The sequence below is a fragment of the Ascaphus truei genome, chromosome 3 (assembly GCF_040206685.1).
Source record: "Ascaphus truei isolate aAscTru1 chromosome 3, aAscTru1.hap1, whole genome shotgun sequence".
Classification (NCBI taxonomy): Eukaryota; Metazoa; Chordata; class Amphibia; order Anura; family Ascaphidae; genus Ascaphus; species Ascaphus truei.
The window spans coordinates 412854828-412878134 of record NC_134485.1 but is presented as its reverse complement, the minus strand read 5'-3'; positions in this window follow the sequence as shown (position 1 = coordinate 412878134).

Here is a 23307-nt window from a genome sequence, read left to right as displayed (position 1 = left end):
CTCCAAGTAGTTGGTTCTCAGGGGAGTCCCTAATGATTAGGACTCCTCCGGTCAGTTCGTAGACTTGTCCACGAGTCTCCATAATTAGGGATAGCAGCAGCAGTCAGAGGCACAACTGCTGTCTCTGTAGTACACGTGCGTCTGGCTCCTCACTTCCTGTGGGTTCCTTCATTCACACTCGGCTCCTCCCCCTGGTAGATAGGATAGTCCAATCAGAGCAAGCAAAGGGGGAGGGGTTTGAACAGTTCCCGCACTTTCTTGCAAGCTGAAGATCAGCACAAGCTTGCAAAATGCACAAATCCTTGCAGCACAGCACATGGCTTCCCTGGTAAGGCGGGAAGCGCCATTTTGAGCACAAAGAGAGTCCATGCGGCCCCCAGAGGATCTGGAGCCGCCATTTGAGAGCACAAAATACATGACATCCCTGTAGGAGCAGCAAACGGCAGATTGAACATAGTCCAGCACAGTGTCGTCTCCGTTTGCATTCAGGAGCCACAAATACATTTGTCCCTAAAATCTTTGAGTATCACGCACCCTGGGGTAGCATCAGGGAACGCGTCGCAGAGGGACGGCAGTAACTCTTACTGCTGGGTGCACAGGGACCTACAGACATTTCCCATGTAGTCTCTGCCCCCTTACCTCTCTCTTCGTTGTGGGTACAGAAGGGTCATCACTCTTCCCTGGTATCGCCTCAGATCAACCGCCCCAACTGCAGCGCCATTAAGGGAACGTCAGTTCCCTGGTGAAGCATCAGGGACCTGTCTCCATTTTCTTCTTAGATGGGGTGCATAGGGGGCATAGGCGTAATCCCAGCATTCCCTGTCCCCCTCACTCTCCATGGTGGGATACAGTAGGGTGCCCATGCTTCCCTGGGGGCGCCTCAGGGAAGTCGCCCCTGCTGCAGTGCCATTAATATGCAGCCAGCTCCCTGGTGAAGCCTCAGGAACCGGCCCCTATTTTCTTCTTGGTAATGTAGATGGGTGCACAGAGGTCCCTATGCAATCTTAGAGCAACCTCTGCCCCTTGAAGGCATGTAAAGACGTACGCTCCCTGGTGCATAGCCACCAGGAATGGTCCCACAGCAAGGTCTTCTTCATTAGGGTAACCCCCTCCCTGGGGGAGCTTCAAGGAGCGGTTTCCTCACGGCAGAGTCTGTGGCTGCTGTTCTGTGCAGCAAACAAAGTCTTTGAAATTGCTGCATGGTCCACTGTCTTGAAAACCTGTCCCGTTGATAAACCTGTCCTGTCCTGTCCAGTCCTCATCTCAGCAGCGCCTCCAAATGTAACCGTTCTATGGTACCCCACCCGACATGAGATTGTGGGGTACACTCCTTCTGGTCACTCTGAGTGGTCTTGGTGCTGTGACCTGCTGGTAAACAGGAGGGCTGAGTGCTCCGTGGTGTTGTGGGGAGAACCCAGGACAGGGACAGGAGGTGTGATGTTGGACAGGTTACTTGTTCTCTCAGGGTGCACAGCGCCTCCAGCCAGTAGGGATCCCCTGGGGTCTCCAGAGGCGAGACCCCCACTGACACTCCATTCTCTATACACAGGAACAGGGACACACACAGCAGCTTCTTTTCTGTGGATCTATATTCAGCATAGATGTGCAGACAGCATACAGCAGACAGCATAGTGTAATCTCGGCCTCTCTGCTCAAGGCTGCTTAAATCCCCCCCTCCCCCCCCAAAGGCCAGGCTATATAAGAATCAAATATTATTATTTCTACCAGTAGGACACCACTGGTCTAAGACTAAGCACTACAAATCTGTGAGACCGAGTCAGAATCAGTAAGACTCACAGAAAATCAGCATGGTGGCATGTCTCCTTACGGACACAAAATACTTGCCCTAAAGATTTTATGGTTACTAAAGTCAGCCCTGAAGCTAAAAAGCAAAAAGAGCTGTTAATATGAATAGCAGCTATTAGACATGAGGAAGAGAAGCAGTTAGTCATGAACACTTCAGGAAACCCACTTATACCTCCCTCTATTGGGATGTAACTAAGCCATAGTATGTATTCGTATGCATGTTTCAAACCGCTTTGATTACAAATGAGATGATTTTATCAGAGAAGACTGAAGATTGAACTACCATAGGAAGTACTTCAACCACTGCATACTGTGTAATGATCCGAATATCCTTTTCTGCGTGCTCCTATTTGAGTGGCAATATAAAAAAGTGGATATTTATATTCATTTTGCATGTTTCTTTTTCACTGTGGCATTGAAATTAGCCCTAAAGCATAAAGTTTTGGGAATCCATGACTGTGCATACAGATAGCCAGCAAATAAGGCTCATGAGTGGTTTTAGTAATTAGGATTATCCTATTGTATAAATAATTTGGTTTATACTTTGCTTAGGTTACATATACCTAGTGACTGTGACAGTAGTTGATTCTGGTTGAATGTAAAGGGAATGTTGGAATACTCACAGCCAGCTGTTACATCCATCCATGATAAAGATACACCGATGTTCTAAAGCAGGATGTCAGCCTCACCAAGTCATTTTAGTTCCCTGTATGTGGTTTATGGTCAATATGTATGTAGTACAATGTTCTAATAGGCGTGTTTGTCCAGGAGAAATGCAGACTTGTTGCATGTTATGCTACCTTTTAATATGAAGCTGGAAAGCTGAGTCCGTCTCCGGCGAACATCGGCGTGAGAGAGAGGCCTGGCGTGAGAGAGTGAGGTAGGCCCGCTGCAACTGGGGTGGCCTGAGACCATCCCTAAGGTAAGTACAGAATGTATTTGGGGGAGGGGTAGTGTAAGTATATATTTGGAGGGGGATTAGGGTAAGTATGTATGTGGGGAGTTAGTGTAAGTATGTATTTGGGGGGGAATTAGGGTAAATATGTATGTGGGGAGTTAGTGTAAGTATGTATTTGAGGGAGTGTATATTTATAGGGGTAGTGTTGTAAGAATGTATTTGGGGGAGGGTGGTGTAAGTATGTATTTGAGGGAGGGTATTATAGTATGTATGTATTTGGGGGGAGGGTAGGGTTGTATGTATTTTGTGGGGGGATTGGGTGGGTATTGTGGAGGGGTAATTATTGTGGGGAGGAATTGTATGGTTATTGAGGGTGTGTGTGTATGTGTCCACCGGGGAGGAGGGAATGAGTGTGAGAAGGGGGGATTAAGGAAGTGCAATTGAGTGAGAGGGAGGTAATTGGGTGATAGCAGAGGGGGGGGGAAGAGTGAGAGGGAGTGAGGAAGAGAGAGAGGGGTGAGGGGAGGAGAGTCAGTTAAATGGCAGGGGTCTCGCAAGACCACTAAGTAGGGGGGGGGGAGGCGGTCGAAACTTTAGTCCTGGATCCTGGGAAATATTTCGTCAGCCCCTGCAGGGCTGTGTTCCTTTTGTTCCTTATTCCGGTTGAATCTCAATCTGTTTCTAATAAAGATGTTAGAGAGGTTAGGATTCTGCTTGTAAGTCATCATGTGTGGTTCTAGGAATATGTTTTCAGTCTTTCATTATCAGCCAGCATGGGTTGTAAATCTTTGATAATAGTTTTGAGTTGTGTGAGAATGAGGTTGGAGGTTATAACGGCCTAGAGGGCCTACTGCGTGGTTTGCCTACCCCACCATACAAACTTAGACGACACCGTTTTTTGTGGAAGTAAAAATGGTCACAGCTTTATTGCTTAACAATACTATCAAATAACTGTCAGCCATAAATGACGACACGCGTCAACCGGGAGACACAGTCTCCGCCGCGAGGGGCACTCTCGCCCCTTACCACGGCCCCGTCATCCGTACACCCTAGGTCCCACTTTTCATGGCCGCCTGGGCCTACCCACATAGGATAGAGCCCAGCTACCTAAGATTGGTGCCAGAGGTACAGCGACCGACCGCCTGCATCGGCGCCTCCAGTCCGCACGATCTTCTCCGGGGGACCGTTACCTGGCGGCCCATCCGCATCGGTTGGAGCCCCATTTCGGGTATTTACGGTGTCCTTACGATGACTGGCCTGACAGTTCCACCACCCGGAAGACCCATTAAGGCCACTTACTGGGGACTCACCCCACACACCAAGCTCTGACCCTAAACCCTGACTGCTGATCGCTTGCAAAGGCCTGCGCATGTTATTAATAAAATTATCCAGGCCCTCATCCGTTAGGTGCACCCCGTCCTTCCTGTGCCAACTGTACCCCCTGTCTTCGAATTCCCCATGCTTCACAGACAGCCCCCCACAAGAGAGGATGAACTTACGGATGTCTCTGCTAACTTCTCGCCTTGCCTTCTCAATGCCCACCCAGCTGCGAGCCCCCCTCCATACCAGCCGGGGTATAATCTCTGACCAAATAATGACTGCCTCACTCCAGAGGGCTTTAAGTCTGGCACAGTCTGCATGTATCTGGAGGATTAAGTCTAAAGACTTGGTGGCCACCATATCGTTCCCGCCCAGGTGGATCATTATCACGTGGGGCTTCCTGCCATAGACTGCTAGCGCGCTTGTGGTGGTTGGCACCAAATCTCTCCAGCACATTCCTCTCTTACCCAGCCATCGTATTTTCATGCTCTCTCGTGGGATTCCCAGCGGCAGACCCAGCGTGCTCGCCGCCCGCTCCCGGGCCCAGTACATGAAAGAATGACCAATCAGCCAGACTTCCCGCGCTGCGCCTGCATCGCCCACTGTGAAGACAGAAAACATGTTAGAACCGCACGATTATCTAATTACTCCCCTGCTGGGACCCAATGTACCCTTTGTAGGCGCAGTGCACCCGGGGGACCCACCAGCAGGAAGTCACCCAGATAGTGCGCACTGTGCTAGTCCCCGTCTTACTGACTATGCCCCAATGCAAGAAAGTACTAAACGCTGCCAAGTAGGCGCATGAAATGGCGCAACCCATGGGGAGACATTTATCAATGTAATACGCACCCTCAAATTTACACCCTGTGAATCTGAAACTGCTGGGGGCCAAAGGTAACAGCCGAAAGGCTGATTCTATGTCGATTTTTGCCAATAGAGCTCCCTCCCCCTATGTTTTAATTATCCCTATGGCAGTGTCAAATGATTGATATTGTACCCGCCATAGCTCCGGGTCTATGGCATCGTTAACAGACCCCCCCCCCCCCTTGGGTATGACAGGTGTTGTATTAGCCTGAATTTGCCCGGGTCCTTTTTTTTTGGCACCACGCCCAGCGGGGAAATAATTAACTGGGCGATAGGGGGGGTTGTGAATGGGCCCGCCATACGCCCCCATTATATCTCCTTCTCTATTTTTTCTTTAACTATGTGTTTGTGTGTTGTAGCGGATTTCAAGTTTCGGCTAACTCCCCTAGCTTGTACCACCCCCCCCCCCCCCCCCACTGGTATGTGAAACCCCTTTCTAAACCCCCCTTTCCAGGAACCTTGCTTTCTTCTGGTCGGGGTACCCCCTTAACCAATAGCTCGGCCCACTAAGGCTGACCGGTGTTGGGGCCTGTGCTAGGTGCCTCCCCTCCTCTCCCCTGGTTGCAGTTGCCCCGGGCTTTGAAGCATTTCTTAATGGGGTGGCTACCCCCGCACTGGCTACACACGTGTTTGAACTTGCAACTCACCCCTCGTTTGCAGTATTTATCGTTAAACGCCCAACACTCCCCTTCGTTGCCCCTGCTTGCTGAATGACTTTCAGGCCGACCGCCCGGCCCCTTGCGAAAGGGCGCGTTACCCCCCTTGATTCCTGTTTCCCACTAGCTTCATCCACAATTCCATGTCCATCTTCCCCAGACTAAACCGTGTATCCCCCTGCCACCTATGCCTGAACTGCTCATCATAATCTCGCCACGCTGACCCCCCGTGTTCGTCATGTATGGTCTGTATCACACTCATGTATTTCATCACATTATGCAATTGCTTGGGATGCTTTGAAAGGAAACAGTCCCCGAACACATTGAAACCCAGAATCCAGTTTGCATTACTCCTCACTACCTGCCCTTTTACGCCTGCCTCTCACGCGCATTTCCTCTCTGCTCGCCCCTTTACAGACAGCTTAAACATATCCACCTACTTCCTGTTACCTATGTCTCTCTGTGTTCTCCTGGGCAGGTAAAGGGAGCTAGTTTCGACTGCAAACGAATCCTCCCCGCTGTGGTTGGAAACCGCCCCTTTATCTTTGCGCGCTTTGCGTTTTGCCTTATCTATCCTACTTCGCTTTGCCGCCTTGCTCAACGCTTCTACCTGTTTCCTTATGCGTTTTACCCCTGGGGTCTCGTCGCTGTCTGCGCCGCTGCTTGCGTCTGACTCGGTGCTCGCTCTTGCGCTCTCACTATCCTCACTGTCTGACCCCTGGGACTCACAGTCCGACCATGACCTAACCGACCCCCCATCACTAACATCAACATCAAAATCATACTCATTATTTTCCAATGCTGCATTATCATGCCAACCTGATCCTGCGGCTTGTGCACCTGGGTGACCGGTCCTGGGTCTTGGGTCTTTTGGTCGCTGCACGGCTTCTGTTGCTGCTCCCCGGATCGGCGACTCTTCCCAGCACGGGGGAGGGGCCCGGGACACTGGGGGGCACCCCGTAGCCAGGGGCAGTGGGGCTGCCATTGACGGATCCAAGGCTGGTGCCGGTGCCGGTGCGCCAGGCGTGTTTGGCACAGGTGTGCGGTGCGCGTGTGCCTAAGGCGCAGGGGCATGGTGTGCGGGTGCATGTGCTAGAGGCACCAGAGGGTATGGCGCGTAGGGGGCAGGTGCGTACGGCGCAGGGGCGTAGTGCATGTAATGTGCTGGTGCGTACGGGGGGGCTTGGGACGCGTGGGCGTAAGGTGCGTGGGCGTAAGGGAACTCTGCAGCGGCGGTGGGTGGGGTGGCCTGGTCAGCAGAGGGGGGGATAGGGGGGTGATGCGCTGTGCAGCAGGAGGGGGGCAGGACAGCAGTGGGGGACAAAGCAGCAGGGGTAGCGTTGCCCAAAGCAGCAGGGGCAGCGTGGCTGAAAACTGCAGGGAGGGTGGGGGAGCTGCAGGGGGAGGGGGCCGTTTCTGCAGGGAGGGGGGGTTATAGCAGCAGGGGGGGGCAGGGACCGGAGTAGCAGGGTGAGGTAGAATCCGATCTCCCATGAGGGGGGGTAGAGCAGCCCTCCCTTCCCTGCTCTGCTGTGAGCAGGCACCGGAGTGAGGCTGGGGGGTGGAGCTAGCCTGCCGGGCTGCTTGTCTCCTTCTTCGGCTGAGAGAGGGGCTGGGAGAGGGCTGGGAGTGAGGCTGGGGGGCGGAGCTAGCCTGCCGGGCTGCTTGTCTCCTTCTTCGGCTGAGAGAGGGGCTGGGAGAGGGCTGGGAGTGAGGCTGGGGGGCAGAGCTAGCCTGCCAGGGCTGCTTGTCTCCTTCTTCGGCTGAGAGAGGGGCTGGGAGAGGGCTGGGAGTGAGGCTGGGGGGCGGAGCTAGCCTGCCAGGGCTGCTTGTCTCCTTCTTCGGCTGAGAGAGGGGCTGGGAGAGGGCTGGGAGTGAGACTGGGGGGCGGAGCTAGCCTGCCGGGGCTGCTTGTCTCCTTCTCCGGCTGTGAGAGGGGCTGGGGGAGGGCTGCTGCTGCTGCAGCTGCTCGGGCCACTGCCTCCGTGGGGCCGCCGGGCGGGATGTCCGCCGGTCGGGTGCAGGAGCCTGGATGCCACTGGGCTGGATGCTGCTCGGCCTTGTGCTGCTGGGCTTCATGCTGCGGTCGGGAGCCACACACAGGTACCTGCAGGGAGAGAAAAAACAGGATTAGTGAACTCTCCTCGTGCGCGACGGGTTTAAATTTTTTTTTCATATGTATTGGGGGGGGGGGGGGCATTGGGTGTATTTTTTTTATATGTATTGGGGGTGTGGGGGTATTTTTTTATATGTATTGGGGGTGTGGGGGTATTTGATATATGTATTGAGGGTGTGGGGGTATTTTTTATATGTGTTGGGGGCTGTATTTTTTAATATGTATTGGGGTTGTGACAGGGTGAATAAACGTCACCAGCCATATACCTGGCAAACCTATGTTTAGGTTTGCAGTGCAGCAGTGACGAGGTTAAGTTTCAGTGTAGAGTGCTGCTTAATTAGTCTGATCCCAGCTGCCTCATCAAGTGGCTTTAAAAACACCAGGCTACACACACTTGCAGGCTAGCTGGTCAAGAGATAGGACTGAAATGCTAAAGTAAGATTACTGCTACAAGATCTGTTTTCAAAGTACTGTACATGTTTGATGACTTGTCTGTGTCCTGCATGCTGAAAAGAAGCTGTCTTGTTTTTGTATGCTGAAAAGAAGCTGTCTTGTTTTTGTATGCTGAAAAGAAGCTGTTTTGTTTTTGTATGCTGAAAAGAAGCTGTTTTGTTTGTGTGTGCTGTATTTTTAAGGCTCAATAAATAAGCCTTATCCAGTAACCCTGCATGTGCTTGCATGTACCCTGCAACATATGGTGTCAGAAGTGCCGGGATGTTGAGAGGCCCCTGCAGTTGAAGGGCCACACACACAAAAAAAAATGATTTTAAAAAAATGGAAGAATTTTTAAAAGAGTTTCTGTGTGAGCAGACAAGACAGCAGGGACTGTTGATGCAGGAACAGACCAAACAGCAGGGACTGTTAATGCAGGAGCAGGCCCAACTACTATTGCAGCAGCAAACCCAGCTCCTAACCCAGCCGCAGGCAGCACAGGATGAGCGGATGGCCAGGCTGCTAATCCAATTCCAGGGGTCTGCAAGTCTAGAACTTGCGAACAAACCCCCGGTCTTCCTGAGGAAAATGGCTCCGAACGAGGTCAAGAGGCTTTTCTACTGACATTTGAAAGGGATGCCGAAGCACAGGGGTGGTCTGCAGATCGCTGGGCAACCGCTTTGGCCCCGCTCCTCATAGGAGAAGCCCAGGCCTCATATCCCAGCAGATCAGGCAATGGACTACCAACAAGTAAAAGCCGCCATACTGGATCGCTTAGGTCTGACCCCAGAGACCTACCAGCAGCAGTTCCGGAACCTGAAGTACACCGCTAAGATGAGACCCCGGGTCCTCTCTCAGCGGTTATTGGACATGTGTACTCGCTGGACACAACCCAAGGAGCGCACTAAGGAGGCAATTCTTGAGCAAGTTGTTTTGGAACAATTCCTGCAGATAATATCCCCTTCCGCACGCTCTTGGGTAAAACACCATGCAGCTGGAACCCTAGCTGTGGCGGTCCGACTCGTTGAGAACTTCCTTGGGGCAGAGGATCAGGCGACTACCCTGGACCTGACGGATCCAACTTCACCGGCACTTGCGGACACTCAAAGAGGGAGATCGGAACAACGGAGAAACTACGGCCCCTCCATACGCAACCGCCAAGTGCCACAAAAGGAGCAGTCCTTCCAACAAGGAAGGGGTCCAAATGCCAGGCACCGCCGAGACCCTCATCCCCTTCCTGATGTCAGCTCATCACCAAATGAGAGGAACTTCCGAGGACATCGCCCACAGGACCCATCAGATGCCTGGTCTCCAGTATCCAGTCCAGCGGAGCGCTATCCGTGGCACCCTCCTTCGAGGGAACCCTCTCCATGTTCCGCCTGCGGAGAACAAGGCCACTGCCATGTGGACTGTCCTCAGATGGATTGTTCCTTCAGCAGGACAGTCGCCTCGGCCTTCCCCAGAGGAAGTTGCAAACCCTGGTTACTTCCAGTCCAGATTGGGGGTAAAACCGTCCAGGCCCTTGTAGATTCAGGTTCTGGACAAACGCTGGTCTTCTGGGAACTGTTACCGCCTGACGTGCTTTCCTTTGACTCCCCATGGAGTATAGAGTGTATACACGGCAATGTAAAATGGTATCCGACGGCTAAAATCCTGCTACAGGTAAAAGGTCAGGAGGCCAGGATCGAAGTAAGAGTCGCTCCTTGGCTCCCTGCCCCCGTTTTGCTCGGCCGTGACTGGCCTTTCTTTTCAACCCTAGTGGCTCCAGTTCCTCAGGAGGAGCCTCATTCTCTGGCTCAGGAGAAAACTGGTAAACTGTTCCCCTTCTCGGCAGACCTGTTCCGCAGTAGACACCGGGTTCCAAAGTCTTGGAGGCAAAGACGCTATGACAAACAGGACTGGTTGCAGAAATCTGGGACTCAAGGAGGCCATACTAATAGCCAGGAGTCACAAGTGATGGCTGGGAATGGCCAGAAAGAGGGAGATATAGGTCTTGGGGATTTACCAGAGCTATACCTCCCTGATTTTCGCCAGAGGCAAAGGGAAGACCAAGTCCTTGCCAGACAATATGATAAAGTGGTAAAAATTGATGAACGGATATTGAATGCACAATTCCCCCATGTTGAATTGTCAAATGATATCCTGTATAGGGTGAATAGGCAGACAAAAACAGGGGAGGTCCCAGACAAATATTGGTTCCCAAGGCATTTGTTAAATCTGTATTCACCCTAGCCCATACTGTCCCTTGGGGTGGTCACCATGGTAGGGATAAAACCTTGGACCGTATTTCGTCCCGATTCTATTGGCCAGGGATGCATAGTGATATTGCTAAGTTATGTGCGGCATGTCCTGAATGCCAGCTAACTAGTCCGAAGGGACAATAACCAGCCCCCTTGGTTCCCCTACCCTTGGTGTCAGTACCCTTTGAGAGGATTGGAGTAGACTTGGTAGGACCTCTAGAACCTTCTGCGAAAGGACACAGGTTCATTATCGTAATAGTTGACTGTGCAACAAGATATCCTGAGGCGTTCCCCCTGAGGACAGCAACGGCGAAGCAAATAGCCAAAAAATTGTTGGAGCTGTTCTCACGAGTTGGACTTCCCCAGGTTATGTTGACAGACCAAGGTACAAATTTTATGGCAAAACTGATGCAGGATGTCTTAAGACTACTAGAGGTCAAGTCTGTTCGGACATCGGTCTACCATCCACAGACTGATGGATTGGTGGAAAGATTTAACCGAACTCTAAAATGGATGCTGAGAAAATTTGTAGATTCAGAGAAGAGAGCCTGGGATGAACTTCTCCCTTTTCTTCTGGTTGCCGTGTGGGAAGTTCCCCAGGCCTTCACGGGATTCTCTGGATTTGAATTACTGTATGGCCGCCAACCCTGGGGTATCCTAGACCTCCTAAAGGAGTCCTGGAAGGAACAGCGGTCCCCTTCTAAGAATACCCTGCAATATGTATTAGACCTTAGGAAGCGCCTAGATGTGGTCGGACAGTTTGCTAGGGAGAATCTTAGGTCAGCCCAGGACAGTCAGGAGAGACATTACAATCAAAATGCGCGCATGAGAGTGTTTCATCCGGGAGACCAGGTGATGTTATTGTTACCCAGTTGTGAGAGCAAACTCCTAGCCAAATGGCAGGGCCCATTTGAAGTACTCCGCCGCACGGGTGATGTGGATTACGAGATCGCTCAACCAGGGTCCAGGAAGGGTAAACAAATTTACCATGTGAACTTGCTGAAACCCTGGAAGGTGCAGCGGTCTCTATTCATGCACCCGGTGGAGGAGGAAATGGAGCTGGGTCCTCAGCCCCAACGGGGGAACATCATTGGTGACGAACAAATTCCAATGGGTAGACAATTGTCCCCTGAACAAAAAGGAGACTTGTTAGAAATAATTACAGAATTCAATTATGTTTTTTCTGATTTACCAGGGCAAACTAATTTAGTTTCACATGTGATAGAGACAGCACCTGGGGTGAAAGTACGTTCTCGTCCTTACAGGGTGCCTGAAAGCCGAAGGCCCTGGTAGAGAAGGAGGTACAAGAAATGTTACACTTAGGCGTGATTGAGGAATCATGCAGTGAGTGATGTAGTCCACTAGTTATGGTCCCTAAACCCGATAGGAAGGTAAGATTTTGTGTGGACCTCCGAAAGGTCAATGCGGTATCCAAGTTTGACGCATATCCGATGCCAAGGGTGGACGAGTTAATTGACACCCTTGGTAACGCGGAATATATATCCACGCTCGACTTAACAAAAGGATTCTGGCAAATACCTTTGGAGGAAAAGTCCAAGTGCAAAACAGCCTTTGCCACTCCCATGGGTTTATACCAGTTTGTGACAATGCCATTTGGACTGCATGGAGCCCCAGCCACATTTCAGAGACTCATGGATAAAGTGCTGAGACCTCATAGGGCTTATGCCGCAGCCTACCTAGACGACATTGTCATTTATAGTAGACACTGGCGGGCCCATCTAAATAAGCTGGAAATGGTCCTCAAATCTCTAAGAGAGGCAGGGCTCACAGCCAACCCTAAGAAATGGGCCTTAGGTAAGGTGGAAACCAAGTACTTAGGGTATGCAGTGGGTGGTGGAAAAGTAAGGCCACTAGCCGACAAGGTTGCTGCCCTGAAAGAAGTTCCGACCCCCCAAAAAAGATGCAGGTACGCTCTCTGCTGGGTTTAGCAGGGTACTATCGGCGGTTCATCCCCAACTACTCGGAAGTTGCAGCCCCGTTAACGGACCTCACAAAAAAGTGTGCCCCTACACAAGTGGTATGGTCAAGGGAGTGTCAGAGAGCCTTTGAGGATATAAAAAGGTGTCTATCAGAGGGCCCCATCCTTAGAAGCCCAGACTTTAACAGGCCTTTTGTAGTGCAAACCGATGCATCAGAGATAGGGCTAGGGGCAGTGTTGTCACAACAGTTTGAGAGAGTGGAACATCCGATCCTTTTTCTGAGTAGGAAATTGTTCCAGAGGGAAAAAAACTACTCAGTGATTGAGAAGGAGTGCCTCGCAGTAAAGTGGGCAATCGAGGCTTTGAGGCATTACCTGGCAGGAGTCCATTTTGGTAACACACCATGCTCCATTAAAGTGGTTAAATACTATGAAGGACTCCAATGCTAGATTGACCAGGTGGTATATGGCCCTCCAACCCTTCTCATTTGAGATTCAGCACAGGCCTGGAAAAGAAAATGCAAATGCTGTTTTCTTTTCTAGAGAAGGGGTGGATGGTCGGGCTTCAGTCATGCGTTGCCCCAGCCACACACTAACAGGGGAGGAATGTCACAGGGTGAATAAACGTCACCAGCCATATACCTGGCAAACCTATGTTTAGGTTTGCAGTGCAGCAGTGACAAGGTTAAGTTTCAGTGGAGAGGGCTGCTTAATTAGTCTGATCCCAGCTGCCTCATCAAGGGGCTTTAAAAACACCAGGCTACACACACATGCAGGCTAGCTGGTCAAGAGATAGGACTGAAATGCTGAAGTAAGATTACTGCTACAAGGTCTGTTTTCAAAGTACATGTTTGATGAACTGTCTGTGTCCTGCATTCTGAAAAGAAGCTGTCTTGTTTTTGTATGCTGAAAAGAAGCTGTTTTGTTTTTGTATGCTGAAAAGAAGCTGTTGTTTTTGTATGCTGAAAAGAAGCTGTTTTGGTTTTGTTTGCTGTATTTTTAAGGCTCAATAAATAAGCCTTATCCAGAAACCCCGCATGTGGTTGGATGTACCCTGTAACAGGGGTGGGTATATTTTTAATATGTATTGTGGTGGGGGTATGTTTTATATGTATTGGAGGTGGGGGTATTTTCTATATGTATAAGGCGTGTGGGGGTATTTTTTATATGTATTGGGGGTGGGGTATTTTTAATATGTATTGGAGTGTGGGTGTGTTTTTTATATGTATTGGGGGTGGCTATATTTTTTTATATGTGTAACATAGCCTCCCGGCAGTTACTTCTGTTTCTGGGCCTTTCCTCTGTCAGTGCAGGCAGTGGAAAGGTTAAATCCATTATTAGGCCTGCATGTGTATTTCAGCCTTGAATAATGTATCAGTATTCAAGGGCGGGCCTGGCAACTCTGAGGCTGTCAATCTAAGGGGTGGATATTGGTTGGAACACCCCCTGCTGTGTGTGGGCCGATCAGTATCCGGCTCTGGCTTGTAATGAGTCAGAGTTAGAGACACTCCCCAAGGATGTTCAAATTGGGACATGCCTCCTAAATTAGTTAGATCAGTTAGACAAGAGAGAGGGTTGAGAGAAGAGTATGAAGAAACTGTCTCTCCCTTTCCCCATGCTAGGTGGGAAGGGAGGGGATATCATGCAGTTTAGGCAAAGAGAGTAAGGCTGCGTTTATAATGGCATAGTGCTTGCTGATGCGCGCTGAGGTGCGCTGAGCACATATTCAGAGACCCATTATATGTTATGGTGTCATTCTGAGTGAAAGCTTCCGCTTGCTTGCTCATGCTTGCTGAACTTCGCTCAGCTTCCAGCTACAGGCAAATCTGTGTTTCTGTGCTTGCTGGCGAGGAGGTGTGGTCACGTGACCGCACAGCCTCCAATCAGAGCGCAGCACAGAAATTATCTTACACCAGAGAGCGGCCATTGTTCCCTCCACTCCCGGTTCCCTCTGCTCACCGTTCCCTCCGCAGTCGCACTAATTAAAAAAATTAAAAAAGGCCGCCGCACACCAGATCGGGGAGAGGAGGAGGGGCCCCCCTTCTGCCCCGGTTCTCGGGGAGGAGGAGGGGCCCCCCTTCTGCCCCGGTTCTCGTGGCTGCCTGTCTGCCCGGGGCGGGTGATGGAGGGGGGTGTTGCGGCCGCCGGGGGGAGGGGGTTCCCGGAGCATTGGTGGGAGCGGGCTCGTTGTCCCCCTTCAGCCCCGCTCCCCGTGGCTGCCTGCCCGGGGCGAGTGATGGGGGGGGTGGTGACCCGAAGCAGTGGTGGGAGTGGGTTGGTGTGCAGTCGGCCCCTGGGGTGGGCGATGGAGGCGAGGAGCCGGACGCTCTTCTCTCTCCCCCCCCACTTTGTGTGTGTATGTAAGAGAGAGTGAGTGTGTGTGTGTGTGTGTGTGTGTGTGTGTGTGTGTGTGTGTGTGTGTGTGTGTGTGTGTGTGTGTGTGTGTGTGTGTGTGTGTGTGTGTGTGTGTGTGTGTGTGTGTGTGTGCTGGTGCAGTGTATGCAGTGAGTGTGTGCAGTGTGCTGTGTGTGTGCAGTGTATGCAGTGAGTGTGTGCAGTGTGCTGTGAATGTGTGTAGTGAGTGTATGCAGTGAGTGCTGTGAGTGTGTGTAGTGAGTGTGTGCAGTGTGCTGTGTGTGCAGTGAGTGTGTCCAGTGTGCTGTGAGAGTGCTGTGAGTGTGTGTAGTGAGTGTGTGCAGTGTGCTGTGTGTGTACAGTGTATGCAGTGTACAAATTTTTTTTGGAATTTTTTTTTTTTAATTCGGGGTCCATATATATATATAAATATCCATTATATCCATGGATATAGGGGATATATATTAAATGAGATATATATATTTTATATATATATATTTTGGATATATCTATATATATCCTATATATATCCTATATATATCCTATATATATCATATATATATACACATACATACATATCATACATACATATCCATCACACAGATCCCTGTCCCGCCTCCCGACCCGCCTCTGCCCACAAGCCCCGCCTACCAGAGCACACGCTCTGTCTGATGGGCAAGAACATGAAAAGCAGCCGCTTGGTAAAGCAAGAGGTGAGCATCAGCGCTGGGGAGCACAGCCACTCTCCACTATAAACTCAGCCTAAGGCCTGGGACATAGTGGACTTGAAGCTCGCTGAGCCGCGCTCCTGCTCTGCCTCGCCTGCTGAAAATTGAGCTTTTTCCTGTCCTTGCAGGCGAGGCAGTGAGCGCGCTCAGGGGGGCGGGGCGGAGGCGGAGCAGAGGTGGAGCGGAGGCGTGCCAGGAGGCGGAGCGGGAGGCGGGGCTAGTCCCCCGCTCCCATTGGATGGGAGCGGTCACGTGACCGCTCCTCCACTTCCCCGAGCGGCAAATTTCAAACCTGCCTGTCTCGGCAAAGTTTCTCAGCCTCCGCACGCATCAGAGCGCATGCAGAGGGGGAAACTATAGCCGCGCTGATGACAGATGCAGGGGCTTTGTGCATCTGCTCAGCGCGGCTCAGCCCGGCTCAGCGACGCTTAAACTCACTATGTCCCAGGCCTAAGGCTGCGTCCATAGGACTGCAGCCGTGCTGAGGCGCGCGGAGGCTGAGGGAAAGTGGGGGCTTTCCCTGGCCTTGGTCCGCGCGCCGTACGGGTTGTGTGGGGGGGGTGTCAGGGGGCGGGCCAGTGACGTCACGGAGCTGGTTCGTCCTCATTGGGCGAACCGCTCATGTACCGGCCCTGCGCTCCCTTGAGCGCTTGAATTTAAAATTTGGCTAAGACTTATGCTTCCGCACGCTTGCGTAAGCGTAAGCGAGCCCCTGCTAAAACCGCTCTCATTGCAGCTGCAGGGGCTCAGTGCCGAGCGTGAGTGCGCCTCAGCATGGGTCAGCGCATAAGCGCTGACCCTGGACGCAGCCTTAGAAGAAGGAATGATGATGAGTACTGCATGAGAGAAGTGTTTCTCTGTGACGGAGTCTGCTGAATAAAGACAGAAAAAGACATTGCTGTGTGGATTCATGTTTCTGGTATGAAAGAGTGTCAGTGGGGGTCCATCCCCTGAAGATCTACAGGAGGTCCTCACTGGCTGGAGGCACTGCACCATCAGGAGATACCAAGATCAAGGTAATCTGTCCCCCCCTGCTCCCTGTCCTGGCTCTCCCCACACCACCGCGGAGCCCTCAGCCCCCCTGTTGCCAGCAGGTCACAGCACCCAGACCGCTTGAAGTAACCAGCCAGGAGCATACCCCCAATCTCATTTAGGGGGGGGGGGTATGATAAAAGGGTTACATATGTATTGGGGGTGGGGTATTTTTTATATGTATTGGGGGCAGGGGCATTTTTAATATGTATTGGGGGTGGGTGCATTTTTAATATGTATTGGGGGAGGGTGCATTTTTAATATGTATTGGGGGTGGGTGCATTTTTAATATGTATTGGGGGAGGGTGCATTTTTAATATGTATTGGGAGTGGGTGTATTTTTTATATGTAAGGGGGTGGGGGATATTTTTAATATGTAGTAGGCGGGTGAGTTATTTTGTATATGTAGTGGGGATATTTTTTTACATGTATTGTGGTGGGGTATTTTTATATGTATTAGGGGGGTGGGTGTATTTTTAATATTTATTGGGGATGGGTGTATTTTTTTTATATATGTATTGGGGGAGTGGATGTATTTTTTTTGTAACTTATTTTTAATAAAATCGCAGATAGAGTGCATGTGAAGGAAATCAATATGTATTACCAGGTGTGGTGCTTTACCTGTCAGGTTCACAGGAGTCCCTCAAAAAGATTCAGGGGAGCGCCAATGTTCACGTGATTATATGAAAAAGAAAAATAAAGGCAACATAGTGTGATACAGTCTCAATTCTTTCTTTCTAGTGAAAAAGGTAATCCACTCACAATTTTCCTTTCAAAAATCAGGCATTACAGAGACACTCCTCTCTCTGTTTAGAGCAATGAACATGGATATCCACAGGTGTAGACCCCTTTCACTTTTTCTCCACTACCGCACGAATACCCATAAATAATAAGAAATACCAAAATTGCGCAATAACGTCTTAAAATGTATTGGAGATCATCACAGATAAAACATATGGCTATGCACTCACATAAGGAATAATAGGTACAGTCATTGTACGAAATCCTGATAGATAAAGCAATTCACCGGTACACAGTGTGTTTCTTCCCTCTGCTTCTCTGCTCCCATCAACGTCTCATCCGGTTGACGCAGGGCTGTGGGCGGAAGTGCTGTAAGGGGGATCTCCGGCTGCCAGGACTTCGCAACTGTGACTTGCACAGACTGGATGCTGAACACAGGATTCTACGCGTTTCGTTGGTACGACTTCTTCAGGAATCTAATTGCCCTATCACTGCTTAGCATATTTATAGGCACAGAACTTGTGAATTAATTAATCACTTAATTGCAATCCATATGATAAAAACTTGATGGTAATTGATGGTAATTGTTACGCAACTACTCATTACAGAGTAGTGCTCCAAAAAATTATTATAACACACAATGGTATAAAAATGACAATCTATTTAATAAACATGAATGTTACATAATTAAAAACATTAAGAAATTTTCATTAAAAAGATTTTTAATACAAAATCTTCGTACTACTAGTAAAATAATTTAATATTGACATACATTACTACATTAATCTAATGATTCAACCCTTTGGCGGAGATAGAAAAAGCAAAATGAGTACTTTATAAAAATAGTGCAGACAATCAATACAGCAAGCAGAAGAGATGCTTATCACAAAAAAGCTCCTATGTCAATGCTGACATTTAACCCCTCTGGAACCAGCGTTTGGAGTCTATGGATCCAGTATGTTTCACGCTGGGCCAGAAGGGTTAATCTGTCACCACCTCTCCAGTGAACAGGGACATGCTCTATTCCTTTATATGTTACCAGTGTAGGATCTGAATGGTGGTAAATGCCAAAATGTTTGGAAACACAATGGGTTAACAAATTTTTCTTAATATTCCCCATGTGTTCCAATATGCGAACTTTAAGGGGTTGTGATGTTCTCCCCACATATTGTAGGCCGCATGGGCACTCCAATATATACACTACATATGAGTATTTACAATTTATATACTGGTTGATCTTAAACATTTCATTCGTTATATTTGATTTAAAAGTAAATTTTTCTGCACTTTTTTGAACACAGGCTTTGCACGAAATGCAACCGTAAAAACCAATTGGTTTATTTAACCAAGAACCACTATCTTTTTTCCTTTTCATGGTAGTGGGGGCAAGCAGACTTTTCAGATTGGGCGCTTTTTTAAAAATGACACAAGGTTTCTCTGGAATGTGGCCACGTAATACAGGGTCATTCATAAGTACGTGCCAGTGTTTAGATATTATTTTCTTAATCTGAGCAGACTCTCTATTGAATTCCGTAATAAAAGACATAACATATTTCATATTGTTGGTTACATTTTTTCTTTTACTTGTTGTAATTTTGGGCTGAATGATATCACCTCTTGGTACTGATTCTAATTTCTGTATAGCTTTATTTATAATATTTTCTCCATATTTACGTTCCCTGAATTTTTCAATTAATATCTCAGATTGTTCTAAGTACATATTTGCATCTGTGCAGTTCTGTTTGATGCGTCTCAGTTGGCCATATGGGATGTTATGTATCCAGTTCTTATCGTGACAACTTGTCTCCAGGATAAAATTATTTGCATCAACTGGTTTAAAGTGTGTTTTCGTATTTATTCTCCCTTCTTTTACATATATTACTAAGTCAAGGAACACAATTTCGTTTGGACTAGTGACTGAGGTAAATTTAATATTCTGATTATTTTCATTCAATCCAATCAGGAAGGAGTCAAGAGATGATTGATCTCCCTGCCATACAATCACCACATCGTCAATGAAGCGCCGCCAGAGGACCAAATTCGCCCCGAGCCCATGCTGGGGCCAGATGGAATTATGTTCCCAGTGGCCCATAAATAAATTAGCATAGCTAGGGGCAAATTTGGTCCCCATGGCGGTCCCACATAACTGTAGATAGTTCGTGTCATTAAAACTAAAATAGTTCTTCTCCAGAATAAATCTAATGGATTTTAGAAGAAAGTCAACCTGCTCCATCAACAACGATTCATCATTACTTAAATAGAATTCTACTGCATTACAACCATCATCATGTGAAATTGAGGTGTAAAGAGAACTAACATCAGCAGTAGCTAGTAAAAAATGATCTTGTTTAAAGGTTCACAGGAGGCCTGAACCTCCGCCAGTGAAAGCCTGAGGTGTATCCTCTGGAACGATACTCATATATCCACCTATGTAGGGTTCTAAGGGTAGAATGACCCCTAACACAGGACCCACATATAATAACCAGGTTATATATAAAACAATTTACTATATGTAAATGATAACTCAGGACACATAACCATAACATCAATACATCACAATAGTGTCACTCCTGTAACACTGGACCTCATAAGATGGAATCCCACACCATATATCTCAGAGTCCCAAGTGTCCCAAGAGTCCCCTTCCCACCCAAGTGTGGAACAGCGCTGCCCACTAAGTTGAGATGAGGTTGGTGCACTTGGTGTTTGATGCAGGTACCTGCCGGGTGTGTCCACACCCGGATGCGCAGATGAGCTGGACTTGTGATCTCTTGATCCAGAAGGGTGATCCCCTGTCGTGATCCGCCTCTGCGTGGGGTGGCTCCCGCATGGAGTGATCCACCTTAGAATGTCTCTGCCTCTGACACTGCAGAGAATGATTCACCTTAACAACCGTGGCTAGGATATCCACGCTTCCTGGCTGGACCCTCACTTGTCTAGGTTCTACAGGACCCTATCCCTATCCTAAGGGGAGTCCCTGCAGCAACCACAAGCTGAGGTGAGTAGGGCCTAGCTGGGGCCTAAGGGGAGACTTCTGGCCTAGTGCAGGGGGGGCTACTTGCCTCCCTGCACAAACACAACCTCACCTCTCTGTGTCCCAGCTCCTACTGACTTCCTGACTCAACACACAACAATGTATCTCTCCTCTCAGGGAATCCTGCAAGCCCTATTGGCTCCCGGGCTTTAGGTGATCTACCTGCCCCTAAGCACTCTGGGGGCTGTAGTCCTCCATGGCCCTCTTTAACATTGGGGCCGCGTGCGCGATCTGCACTGCGCATGCGCGAGTGTGAAATGGCCGCCGCTACTCTCCACTGAGCCTGCGCAACTGTGAGCAGTCCCTGCGCTCCTGAAATGGCTGCCGCGTGCATTCTGCGCATGCGCAAGCCTAACGCCAACCCTAACATGGCCAACGAGTTGCTTCTGCGCATGCGCGGACACTAAAAACATGGCGGAGCACTGTAACTGATGTCTCCGGGAGCCCCCGGCGACGCGATTGCCCCTGCAGCTGCCCTCACGCTGTCGGAGGTAAGGAGCCTACAAACAGAGATCCGGGAAGCCAGAGGGGACCTGGCTAAATTCTCCCCCGAGTGGAAATACCAATGGCCCCGCTTGGAGGACAGCGTCACAGTGCATATAGTTATACAATAAAAATGCAGTGCATAATATGTACAACTTAACATATTCACTCTGACATCCACGGTACATGGCATATCACACACAGTAATAACTGAGGCCAGCTGAATGTTAGCTGTTTGCTGAAACCCATTGTGGGGTGCCCCTAACCGATCATGTGAGGGTACCTCACTTTGACTTTTGTGAGCCTCCGCCTGAGTAGTCTCTGAGAGATCATGATCGGGTGCAACAGTCACTGGTTCCATACCCCTTCCTCCCCCTGGTGGAAGGAATAGCAAGGGGTCCCTGTGCCCGGCCATCCGCATCATGGATGCGATAGGCAAGGAGGTCTTGACCTTTTCAAACATTTTCCTATTAAACAGTTCTTTAAGGTCTTTTGCAGTAATTTGGGTATTCTCTTCTGTATCTTGTTCTTGGTCCGGCTGATTAAAGTTTTCTCCTTGTTGTTGATGCTGCTGTTGTGGCTGTGGGTGTGCGTGCACACCCGTGCAACACGCGGGCGCCATCATGGATTTTGGCTGCTGGCGATCCTGTTTTCATGAAAACACGGGACACCAGGGAAGGCATCCTTCTTGGGAGGCATCGCTAAGGGTTCCACCGACGGGGGCAGGCAATTTAAAAGATTATTGGGCGGTTTGGAGGGCTAAAACTGCCGCGATTGAAGCAAAGCCCACAGAGGAGATCAGAAAGTTCCCACTCCCGGATGCTGTGTGTGCGTCTCCGGGTGTATTTTGTTATATGTATTTAGGGTGTGTTTTTTTTGGTATGTATTTTGTGGAGGGGGATAGAGTGAGAGTGGGGTAATTGATGGAAGGTGGGGGCGAGAGAGAGGGGGTGAGGGAGGGAGTGAGTGAGTGAGTGAGTGAGTGAGTGAGTGAGGAAAAGAGGGAATAAGAGTGAGACACGTGAGAGAAATACATGGGAAGAGGGTGGGAAATAGAAGGGGCTTGGGAGGTGTGAAATGGGGGAGGGAGGGTTGCAATACCGCCAAGGGAGGAGGAGAACCACGGACGTAACTAGTCATGGGCCCCGGGAAATCTGTCTGCGGCCCTGTATATATATCCCTATGAATCTGTTTGCCTGAAGGGCCATTGGTAAATTTTTTGGCATGGATGCATTTCCTTATTTCTCAATATGTCCTGTTGTTTCCTGTATGAAGCAGTGAGGTTCGGGAATGTCACACCAAAGCAAGTCACCTCCGGTTCATGAATCAGCACTTCCACTAATACTAATGCTTTTGATTCAGTAGTACAGATTTGCATGAGCCTAGTCATTGGAATTGTTGTACAAGGTTTGGAGTGTCCTGCATTGCAACATCCCATTTATCTCCACTCCTCACACGTAAAGGTTTTCTGAAGACTCAGTTCTTACATTAAGCCTTAACACATTTTTAACACCCTTGCCCTTCCTTCCCTTGCCCACCCTTCCCTGGTCGTCATTTGTAAAATTTTATTTTTTATTACTTAGTTTAAGAGATCTCTTCCTGCTTTTTCCAGCACTGTTATAATTTTTATTAAACTCATGCTCCATTCAGGTGTTTTTTATACGTGTTTAAAATATTAATTGTCAGGGTGGTTAAAATGGAGCTCATTTCAGAGCCTAGTGTAGTCTAAAGTCATGATTTTTTAACACAAAGGACATGCTTAGGGGGGCATTATATGAACATTATAAGAGTTAAATTCATTTAGGCTTCTGAGGGGGTTGTGGCTTTAAATAAAAAACAAACAAGAAATGAAATAACATGATTACAAAAGTTCTGACTTATGTTAAAAACTGGCCTTAAAATGAGCTCGGTGTCACATTATTTAAATATTAGCAAGTGGGATCACCATACAAAAAAGTGGGTGGGGAAGAGCCATATATATATATATATATATATATATCCTTCCCTAAAAGCCTTATCTCACTGCCTCAAAGTGGCGGGAAGATGGCAGCGGGTGTTCGGGAACATGTATACTGGCACTTGTACTGGAAGGTTTAACCATACTATCAAAACTTGAATAATATACCCGGATAAAGTGGAAAATGTACCTGCCAAAATGCATATGAGGCTGGCATGGCAAGTAAAGCGTCAACCCCCAAATATGGAACACACCAAAAAGCAATGGCCCTCATTCTCTGGAGGTAGGAATGACCCTGGGCTTGACAGTGTTCTAGAAGAAGGCAAGAGGGTGCTAAGAATCCTCGGAGGTTAAACAAAAGCGGTCATTCAAACCTCCAAGAATAATGAGAAATTAGTAGCCCCACCCAAGCACCTACTATGTCACGAAGGTATAGCTACACTTGTTGTTAAGGGCATGTAATAAACAACAGTAATAACTGCTTAACTGTATCCAAAATGCCTTTGAACTGTCTCTCCTGACTGGTAGTTTCTTAAGCCTAGGACATAGTACAGGCGCACGAGCACGTAACCGAAAGCGCGATGTCACGCGTGCCTGTACTTGCAGAGATTCGTGGCCGGCATGTTTGTGTGATGGGGGGGGGTATGCGTGGCTAGGGTGTGCCGGGGGCATGTCCATGACATCGCGGCGCTGGTTCGCCCTCATT